Here is a 10,793-nt window from a genome sequence, read left to right on the forward strand (position 1 = left end):
CACCAGCCTCAGTGTAAATATTTAACTTATCACAAACTATTACAGTTTTAATGTGAACATTTCACTCAGGATGGCCGGACTCTGCCCTCCTATTTTTGTTGGGATTGAGACCACACACCTTGCAACAATGTGATGCCGTTTCCCGCAAGGTTCAATGAAAGCAAACCTGTTGTTAGGAAATACGGCAAGGAGGTAGTAGAGAGAAACACGAATCTGAATATGGAAGCAGTTGATAAGAGGCTGTATCAAATTGAGGGCCCTCATCTGTGGGAAACGGCGTACAACAGAGGACAGCAGATGACCACCACGGCACAGAAGGCAGGGACAGGATGGGCGAGACAGAATGAGACTGCGAGCCCTGAAGTAAGCGTGTCCAAAGGAGAAAGCTATGTTCAGATTAATGCAGGGAGACTGCAGGAGAAAACAGAGTGTGGGCACGATCGGGGGGGGGAAAGGATGCACTGGGTTGCTGGGGCAGTGAAAGAAAAAGGAAGCAGAGAAGGACAGTAATAAGGAGGGGAAAGAATTGCAGCTCAATACATCCTGAGATATATGACAAGTGTACAGAAACTGGCCCCGCGAGGCTACAAGGAGACCAAAATTTGGAATTATGGTTAAAAAAAACTTCAAAAGTACATTTAAAATAGTCACAGTGATCACATTTTTTTTTCTAGAGACTCAAAATTTAGAAAACACACCAAAGTCAGTTTCATTAAAATGTATCTCTCAAAGTCAACCTTGGTGTGATTTTTTGTATTTATGGAACCAGAACTGTCTCCTTTCAAATGTGTGTATATATATATATATAAAGCCTTCAAAATGTCTGAGTAAATACATTCAGATTTAGTCCCGGGGCATATGCTAAGTATCTTGGACACTTTTAACGGTCTTTCAATCTCTGTTTTCAAACACAAAGTTTTTAAAGCGCAATGTCAGATATCATTCAAATCACATGGTAAAACTGATTTCCATTACATAATTCAGAACAGTTGATAGTAAGAAAGTTAGAGAACACCTCCCTCTACTGTTCCTTTCTTATAAAAAAAAAAATGCTGCTTAAGTACTTTTAGATCAAAAGCTGAAAGTAGAGGTACATTCAAGAGAAGCACAAAACTGTATTTTTCATGTGACACTTTTTTTTTAAAAAAAGAAAACACTAAATATAGTAACCTCCAGCTGAGCGAAAAAGAGGAGATTGTAAACCATATTCAAAGGGAAGAGTATAATCTGAGAAGGAAGAAGGGAAGAAAACAACCAAAAGGCATACTGAAGGGCATATGCCTCTTGTATTTGGATAGAACAGATCTAGCAACACAGTGTCATCTGTGTATGAGAACCTCAGGTGAAACAGCCCATGTTCAGCTTGTATTAGTACGTCAGCGATAGGTCGTTCCAATTTTCTTAGGTACTAAAAAAATTGCACGTATTTCTATTCTGACTGTTTGGGCTTTGGATCTTAAGGTCCGCAAGCCATCTGCATCCCAAGCCCATGAAAACTATATTCCAAGCTCCAAGAATTAAACCTCAGGAACTAGCATCATCAGTGAAATAAGGGCATCAGAGAAGTGCCATACTGCATCTATCCGAGTATCCTGTCTTCATAATGTCTAGTAGCAAATCCTTAGGGAAAGAGTGTACGGATCAGGTTAGACAGGGTGGTCTTTCCTCAGGTACTCTGCCCTAGCTTCTGATAACCAGGAGTCTGGGACCGAGATTTCATCTAGACCATTGTATCTAATAGCAACTGAGCAATTCTGGCTTTGTTAATTTTCCCCAAACTCTTTTGTTCCTTTTAATCCTAAAAGTTTTGCAAATTTGCAAAAACGTACTTCCTTTTACTTGTTTTAAAGCATCACGCTGATAATTAACTGCTTTTTTTGCTTAAGCAAACCAGCAATTATCATCCTGCATTTACTTTCAAACCCTTCTTCATTATATCAACCATTATCATATCCCCCTTCTGTCCTCTGTCTCCCAGGCTGCCCTCATACAGAAGCCATTCGTACCGCTGTTGGTCCGTGTTGTTCTCTGGCTCTTTTCTGGTCCTGCTACATCTTTCTTAAGCTGAGGTGACCAGCACCACAGTGCTTACCACATGGACGCGCCGTAAGCAGTTACAGTGGCACAACGATGTTTCTGAGTTCCGCTCACAAAATATTTTCTGTGTGATTCTAAATCCATGGGAAATTTGCCCATTGATTCAGCTGAATTAGAAATTAACCACAAAAGCTAATTTAGAAAAAAAAAATCTGAATAAAACATCCACACGCTTTGGATATCTTTCCAAATCAAATCTGAGATCAATTGGAATTTTATTATGCTTGTCTATACCCATCTTTGTCTACGACGAAAGTTGGGCCTAACTGTAATAGTCCCTGAACGTTGCGTCTGCTTTCCTAAAAAAGGATGCGGCATGTTTCAACAAACTGCAGTAAGTTCATGCAATAAAAGACAAAAGTGTAAGACACATAAACACCTATGGTACAAATTAATGATTAGTCTTTCCTGCAACTAGGATTGTGTACCTTATAATCTGTCACGTTTGAAAGTGCATTTTATCTTATGATTCAGTGTGAAAAAAGAAATATCAGAAGTAAGGGTCTGCTTCCCTCCACACTGGTTATATACTCTAATAAAAACTCCAGTACCTACTTGTAACAGAACCATTCTTCGGTATCAGTGTGAGTCGTCTCTTTTTTTAAGATGTTATGATTAGGCTTTAAACGTTTAGAATTCACAATCTGCAAAGTAAAATCTTGTGCATGAGCTATGATAAGAGCAAGCTTCCTACTTAGGATATAAGCATGTGCTATCTCGTTGTCTGTCAGAAAACAGTTTTGAAAACGTTTAAGTGCTACATATGCAGGGTTCTGGTTTCTTAAATGAGATTTTTATCCAACATGCCCAGAGGCAACTCACACATTCATCAGCTGCAGTATCTGCAATCACCCAGTTATTCTGCTAACTAGTGGATTCCAAAAGAACAGATTTTGGTCAAATGAAAGCATAGTATTAAAATGCTCTCAGTTCTACAAGTGCAAGCAGGCTGCTTTTCGCTGTGCTAAGCATTCCCAAAACAATTTTAAAAACCAAGCAAAAAGAAATAGGATTTGCTTTGCACCTTCAGGGGTAGGAGATAACTCATTTAAAGACACACGATCAGCAGTGATACAGGCAGCTCTCGTCATAACCGTCTGCTCCAAATAAGCAAAACTTCACCTCTGGATAACTGGGAGGATTCCTGCTTTACATGTTTGTTAAAAAGTGATTGAGAACAGAATTTCAGCAGCTAAACTTTAACTACATGTTGTAAGCAGCGGCATTACAGAGCATGAATAACTTAAAATCAAGATGTGGCCCATGAGAAGTTAAAACTACAATACTTGTCTGCTGTTTTTGGGGTCTTTGCTTTGTAAGTGAAGCATATAGGGATATGTTCATCATCCTTAAAGGAAGCAAAGAGACTCTTAACACGTAAAAATACTTTGAATTCCTGGTACACCTTAGCTTTAATTTGTGAGGAACTCAAAGAGCAGAGTGAGGAGCTACTGCAGGCTGTTTAGCGTGTCGGGATGGGAGGGCGCTGGGAAACAGGATATTGTGGAAGGGGCACAGCAAGCCTAGCGCTGCACAGAGGGGCAAAAAGACACGTACAGTTCAGTGGTTCAATTTTCTTGCTTTGATACCATGGCTATGTAATAGTCATTGCTGTTTCATAATGCAGAGCTCTCTTGTTCATATACTTTAAATATTCAAGACAATTCCTATTAAAGAATAAACCAAAATTTTGCCCTCAGTTATCTTCTCATGCCACTAGCTGCCCTTTTGAATCTGATTATTTAGAATTTTAAAAGTTAGAGAGTAATTTTCAATATTCTTTGTGTTTGGTCAAACTACTTCTTACTCTGTTAGCCTTAAATTACTTCATTTCAACAATTTGTGTTTGCTACTAAGCTTTTCCATGGAGATATTATAGAGGGTACATTTAGTACAGTGCACTTACTACTTGTGGCCCATAGTGCAGCAGAGAACCTTTCTTGGTATTATGTGACCTAATGTCGTTTTGTTATTTTTGTTTCAAAAATCCACTTATACTTTAGTCCCTTCAGTTAACAGATTATGGAACTCATTTCATCATCAGATGTTTACTGTTGTTTCTGCAAGAGGTAGGTATATGCACTGAGTGTTTTTCAACTGTCTTACCTACGAATATCAAAGGGAAATTTTATTCTAATCTATGCTTGGTCTTTCAATGAGTTACCTAAACTACTGCAAATTTATTTGAAACACTGTTAGAGAAAAAAAAAAAATAATCAGCCTATCTACAGTGGCCAGCCAAATAACATCTAAACCCTTTTTGGTATGTTACATCTAACTCACTTAATAGCTCATTAAAGCCCAAGTCACTACAATTTTTTACTCATTTACTTTTGCCTTTAAAACGAACAAACAAAAAAACCCCAAACCAACCATAAAAGCACAGTCACAAATTTCAGTGTAAAATTAAGTTCTTCATCCTCTACCAACTATTTCAAACGTACCATTCGCAGGTTGTGCTTAATCACTTTAATACACTAAATTAAATGAAAGTAAACACAGAAAATAATATTAAAAGATATACTAAGTGGTATAAAAGACAGTGATAAACCTGTAGCATGCTGTTTAACCTGAGTTTGCATGGAGTTAGATTTTCTGTTGCTGCGTTTTTAACTTATGTCACTCAAATTTGTGCTTTTTCTCACAATCCCTTCCAGAAGCACCACTCGTACAAACTGCGTTGTATTTCTTGCTCATACAAGCGATAATTCAAGCGAATTTGGATTCAGCTACACTTCTGGCATGTATTTGGAGAAACCCAGGGCAGCCCCAAAAGCTGGGGACGGTGACGCCCGAGGCGCAGCCCAGCCCGGCCGCCCCCGGCGCCCTTCCCGGCAGGTGTCAGTGTAAGGCAGCTCTGCCTTACACTTTATATGCCTTTATATGCCCAGTTCTCCCAGAACATAAAATTACATTATGAATCCCATTTGACAAATAAACTGAGACAGAGAGATACGTCCCAAAACACAATGAACTGCTGGAAACGCGGAAATGGGAATCACGTTTACATTTGCCTCCTTCCCAAGAGAAGCAAGGATTCACAACTCTTACTAAGTTCAGTTGCAGACCTAAAAAATCTAGTACGGTGCATCCCAAATTGACTGCTCTTTTCCTAGGTGACGACCTGCCAAGATTAAACATTCGCTGGGTTCTCTAGGAAAAACCTGTTATAAGGAGAGGACGTGACCAACTTCACTTACGGTCCTCTGAGGTTGTTTGGGGTTTGGTTTTTTTGGTTAGTGCACTGGCCACTTCCAGTGTAAATACAGGACTGTTCTCACAGACAGGAAACTCACAGCATAAACGTCTGTCACTCTCTGAAAACCACCTCCCCGCACACAGACTGAAGAGGCCCCCTGCTACAAGACTGTTATCTTTACATATCATGTATTAACAGACGAAAATAAACAATGCTTATACAAACATTCCCCAAATAACAAACACTGAACTCTGCAACTTAGCTTTCTAATACGTCGGATTTTTTAAATTAGTTCTTTCATTTCATTAAAAACAACAGCATGAATAAATGCCTTCAAACAAAGCATCCTTATCAAGATTTGACTCTGAAAATGCCAGGTTGATGTACATCAGCAGTCATATCACTTAGCTTAGCTATGCTGGAAGCAGCAAAAGATAACTTTAACCTGTTGGTGCAAATGCTAAAGGGGGATACCTGAATAGTCTTGCATTAAAGCACAGCCAAAGACAAAGTTATGGCATGTTCTCTGTCACATGCAGCGCGTCCTGTGGGTGTTGCATGTCCCACCCTCTCAAACAGTAACTCACTGGCTTAGCGGTTAGGCAGCCAGGAGGCTGGCTACTGGAACCACGGGAGGGGTCCTCGTCTGGCCAGCACTGCTGCAGACGCTTTCTCCTTCTCGTAGCTAGAGGGGTTTAGTCAACAACTGGGTTCTGCCTTTCTCCAAGAGGCGCTGGCTTCCCGCACGCTGCCAGGGCTGCCGTGGTAGACTGACCACCCGGAGAACGGCTCAGGAATTTTGCCATGCTATCAGAATTACACTGAACAGTGTGAGAGTGGCATAAACAGTGTCTTTTAACAAAATAGCAAGAAACATCTCTCTGCACTTTTATCACCAGAATGGCCTTACAGTTAGGGCACATCAAAGGTAGATAAGAAAAGCTCTTTCATATTGGAAAGCCCCGAAGATTCCTATCAGCTTCCCTTATCTGCCAATAAGTGCCTGATGACCTATTGCCTCTCCTTGATACCGTATGCTTAACTAAGAGCTCTTCTTTTTGGAAAAGCAAGTATATCCACTCCTCCCTTATTTTACCTTTCTTTCATACCCTGGCTAGTTTTGGAAAACCACTTTTAGGACTGCCAGACCAAGGAAAACATTTCAAAAATAATCCAGGGAAATTCAAAGGCAGCCAATATCTCTGTGCTATTTTTTAACATTTTCCAAGCCACCATCTATAATCTCTTTTCCTATGCCTACCTCTCACTGGATGCAAGTTGAGAAAACATAGAAAATACTGTACCACATTATCTGAAGCATTAAAAGCAGTGCCAAAACTTCTACGATTAAATGAATTAGAGATATTAAAATATTAGGTATATTATAGATGTTCAGGAAGTTTCTCTACGGTAGCTGCTTAGATTACACAGCCTGGTCAAAATTTACCATTTTGAAGAAAAATATGGCTTTCTTCTTAAGCCCTTTGGTTGCCTTGTTATCAAGATTTTAAATTTATTTCAGTAAACATGATTATAAAACAAACTTACTTTTAAAGAAGCACTGGTTCAAACATATGATCAAATGTGCAATAATTACATCAAATGAAATTATTACTTCACTGATTCCAGTATTTTTTTTCTATCGGGCTTTCATGCTTCTATGCATTAAATAGAGTACTTAATGCATTTTCCTAGAATATAAAACTGTGGCAATATTTTTAACATCTTTTGCATGCAAGCATTCATAATGAAGTATTATTTTTAATGTTATACGTAGCATATATAAGGAACAAAAATGCTGCAGTTTTGTGGCCTTATTTCTACATAAAGGATAGAGTAATTTTTAGGATTTATTAAGGCTACCATTATTAAAAATCAAGGCAAGATAAATTTTCAACATAATTTATGGAATGCAAGCTCACATTGCCTACAGGTAGCACAGAGAGAAATGTTTATTTTGTGAAATCTAGTAAAAAGAGTTTGGAGTTATTTCTAAATGCTAGCGTTATGCAAAATGTGCATTTCTGAAAATAAACCTGTTTTTTATGTTACATTGCAATAAAATCAAGACACACATTGTGAACAAGACTTTCAGACCAATTAGGCATACAATTACATGTGCAGAAGGCATGCACAATTGTGCAGCTAATTTGCGCATGAAATTACTTTGATTGCACATACTAATTGGATAAATGTGTGTGCAAATGCCAGTAGTCATTTGTGCTAGCAATTATCCAATGCACATACATAGTCATGGCAACTGCATGCATAAATTAGATGCAGTCTTGCATACCTAACTGGTCTTGGTTTTTAATCAGAAATCCCTTTTTTCCTCTACCAGGTCACTTGGACACAATATTTTGGGGCATTTCACACTTATTTCTTATCCAGGTGAGCCAAAACAATGAACATCATCAGCATTACCAAATAATCTGATTTTTTTAATGAATAAGAAAAAGAAAAGAAGGGAGTTCTTTTCCCTAGATACAGCACCTTATATCTTCCTTTGACAGGAGAAGACAAGAACTATAAAGCAGTATAAAACACAACAGGAACATGTAAGTATACTTTCACGACACTTACCTGAGTAAGAAATACAAAATATATTTGTAGGTCACGATATAAAAAATAAGTGTGAAAAATGTTCTGTATTCACATGGAGGTTTAGGTAATTCTTCTAGACACAACTACCACGCTTGCACACTTAAAATCGGTGTTCACAATCTTCAATATTAAAATTAAAATAAATTCTTCTACGTAAAAGCAATGGATTGGAATTAAAATACATATCCATACATACATATAGGTAGGAGCCCAAACCCTGAATGAATCCTTAAAAGAAATACGTGTTTATATTATTGCTGTCAAATCTAAGGAGCTCTTTAAACATACATAGATAAATAATAGGAAAATGTCTTTCAGTAAGAATAAGCTATTCAAAGGGGTCTAGTGGACTTTGAAATTCAATGGGAGAAAGGTACCATAAAGTCCTTTAAATCCTTGGAAAATCCTAATCTAAACAGATATGGAGCAGCAAAGAAAAAAAAAGCGCAAGGCCAAAGTTTGGGCAAACTCAGTATTATAAATCTTTAGAAGAACACTAAATTGAGTGCTTACAAAGCGGGTTTGGGAATTTTAAAGATTTTTTTTTCTTCAGTCAAGCAAGTTTATTTTGCTAGCAAAGGTATGTTATTATGAGTCTATCTTATAAATGAGCAAAACAGCTTCCTCCCTCAATTACTGTCTTCAGTTCTGGTCATACTTTTTTTTAAAAAAATGTACAGAACAGGCCAAAGGGCTCTAGAGAAGAGCAACAGAAATGATCAAAGCTACAAAGAAATATGAGAATGAAAAATAGGACATTTTTCTTTAAAGTCGAGATGAGTAAGAGAAGACATGATAAAGAGATAAAATAGTGAACATTTAAGAAGGTAAATTGAGTGCTTCTGTTTACTCTCGTAACAGAGACAGAAAATTGAAAGGAAGAATATTAAAGCTAAAAATGCCTCACTCTTCTTAAACAAAACTGAACTGTAATTAATCTGTGAAATGCATTGCAAACAGATAGCACAAGAAACAAGGATCTCTATAAAAATTGCTAACATCTGCAATTGTACCAATTCATTTTTATTAAGGTTTTTTCCCCAACCCAAAAAATCTACATCTCTTCAAGATAAGTATTTTGTTAGAAGATGCTTATAAGACATCCTTTTAACAAAAACCCTGTAATCACTTAATAGAAAGTGTTTCTCTGAAGTGTTGTCTCCACACAAATTCTACTCTGGGTGATCAGCATCTTGGTAGCTCAGAGGAGCGATAGCTCCCCAACTAAGAGTTTCAGAGAAGCTGTGCTTCTAACGTAGATCTTGATGCTAAAGATAATCCGTCTTAAAAGTATTTACTAAGCCCCAGAAAAGCACCTCTGCAGATTTCAGTATGGAAGCATCTGATATCAGCTGTGACTGACAACAGGATACTACAATACATGAAAGATTCACATAATCAAGAATGACAACAGTTATCTACTAGCAGTTTGTCTCCTCAGTGGCTTTTTGTTTGTTTGTTTAAAAAAAAAAAAACCAGCAGCTATATCACTGCACATTCTCCCCTCCCTATTTCTAGCCTTCTTTTCATTCTGCCTCCCAGTGTGGTCTGATAATGCTCTGCCTAACACAAAATTATTTATTTTACCTTTAAGGTAATCAGAAAACATGCTCTCTTTTAGAGCTATCTTTAAGGTCAAAGAAGTGAGGGTAGGGTAAGATAGCTTAAAACCTGATCTAACACGTTTCCATCGCGCCCTGAGAGCAGTCCTTACACCTCATACATGGCAGTTTCAAGACAGACATATTCCATCTTTTTATAAGCCACAGCTTTCAACATTCCTTCATCCACTCACGCTTACTTTAAAAAAGATGGTAATCTGAATCAAACAAAGTTTTAATCTTCTGTGTAGATGTCATTAAATCTAAAATTTCCCTGAAAAATTACCCTAATCCTGTAGTGACTGGAGCACAGAAAGAGCTTTTGCTTACGTGGAAGGCTATGTGACTTCTCTGACATTTGACAACTCAACGCCAGAACAAATCATTTCATTGCTCAGTTTAATACAGTAATAGCAGCCGTATGTTTGAGTCTACTGGAAAAGCACTGTTCATAAGTAATTTGTCTGGTAATCAGTATATCCATACCAAATTTATTATATTACTGTACGCAAGCAGAGATTAATAGTTAGCAGGTACTTACAGCAATTAAATATTCTTGTGGTGGAATTTTTCATTTCTCTGAATTACTACTTAAGGATACTGTAGCTGTCATAAAGAAGACTTGAAAATAGAACAAAACGATTAGCTAGCTATCAGTCCTAAATGGTGTATGTCCTATGTCCTTAGAAGTAGATCTAACCTGAAAGGTTTAGAAAATGCCTTCTGTAAACTGAACGAAAACTTCTTAAAAAAAACAAACCACCCTTACATAAGAAACGCAGAATCTGAGTTTATGATCCAGATCCAATACACTAACATTCTTACCACTCACAGAGGAAGGAAAAAAAAAAATGTATCTACATTGCTAACAGCTTTAAAATTCTACTGGTAAAGACAGAATGAAAGAACTAAAAACAGCTTAAAACTGATTGCCTACTCACATTCTCCTGAGCAGACCCTTAAAATGATTCCACTTCTCTGGGGGACACTACTTTTCCGGAAGAAAAAAAAAGTCAACTGAACCTCCCCAACAAACTCACTCAGCATTTACAGACGCTAACCTCGTTCACGCCTGATAACGCCTTGGCACGCTGTTATCTCTTGTGTTATGAAAAATAACTACATGTTGTTTTCAAAACAATTTCTCCAAACCATTCATGATGCTACAGGCTGTCTGCTAGGCCGCCCTGCGTGCACATCTTCTGCAAGCTGTAGAGTTCTGGTCTATTCAGTCTATCCTTGTAAGGAACCTGCTCCATACAGCTGATTATTTCACTGTCTCCTCACAACTT

The sequence above is a fragment of the Phalacrocorax aristotelis genome, chromosome 11 (genome assembly GCF_949628215.1).
Source record: "Phalacrocorax aristotelis chromosome 11, bGulAri2.1, whole genome shotgun sequence".
Classification (NCBI taxonomy): domain Eukaryota; kingdom Metazoa; phylum Chordata; class Aves; order Suliformes; family Phalacrocoracidae; genus Phalacrocorax; species Phalacrocorax aristotelis.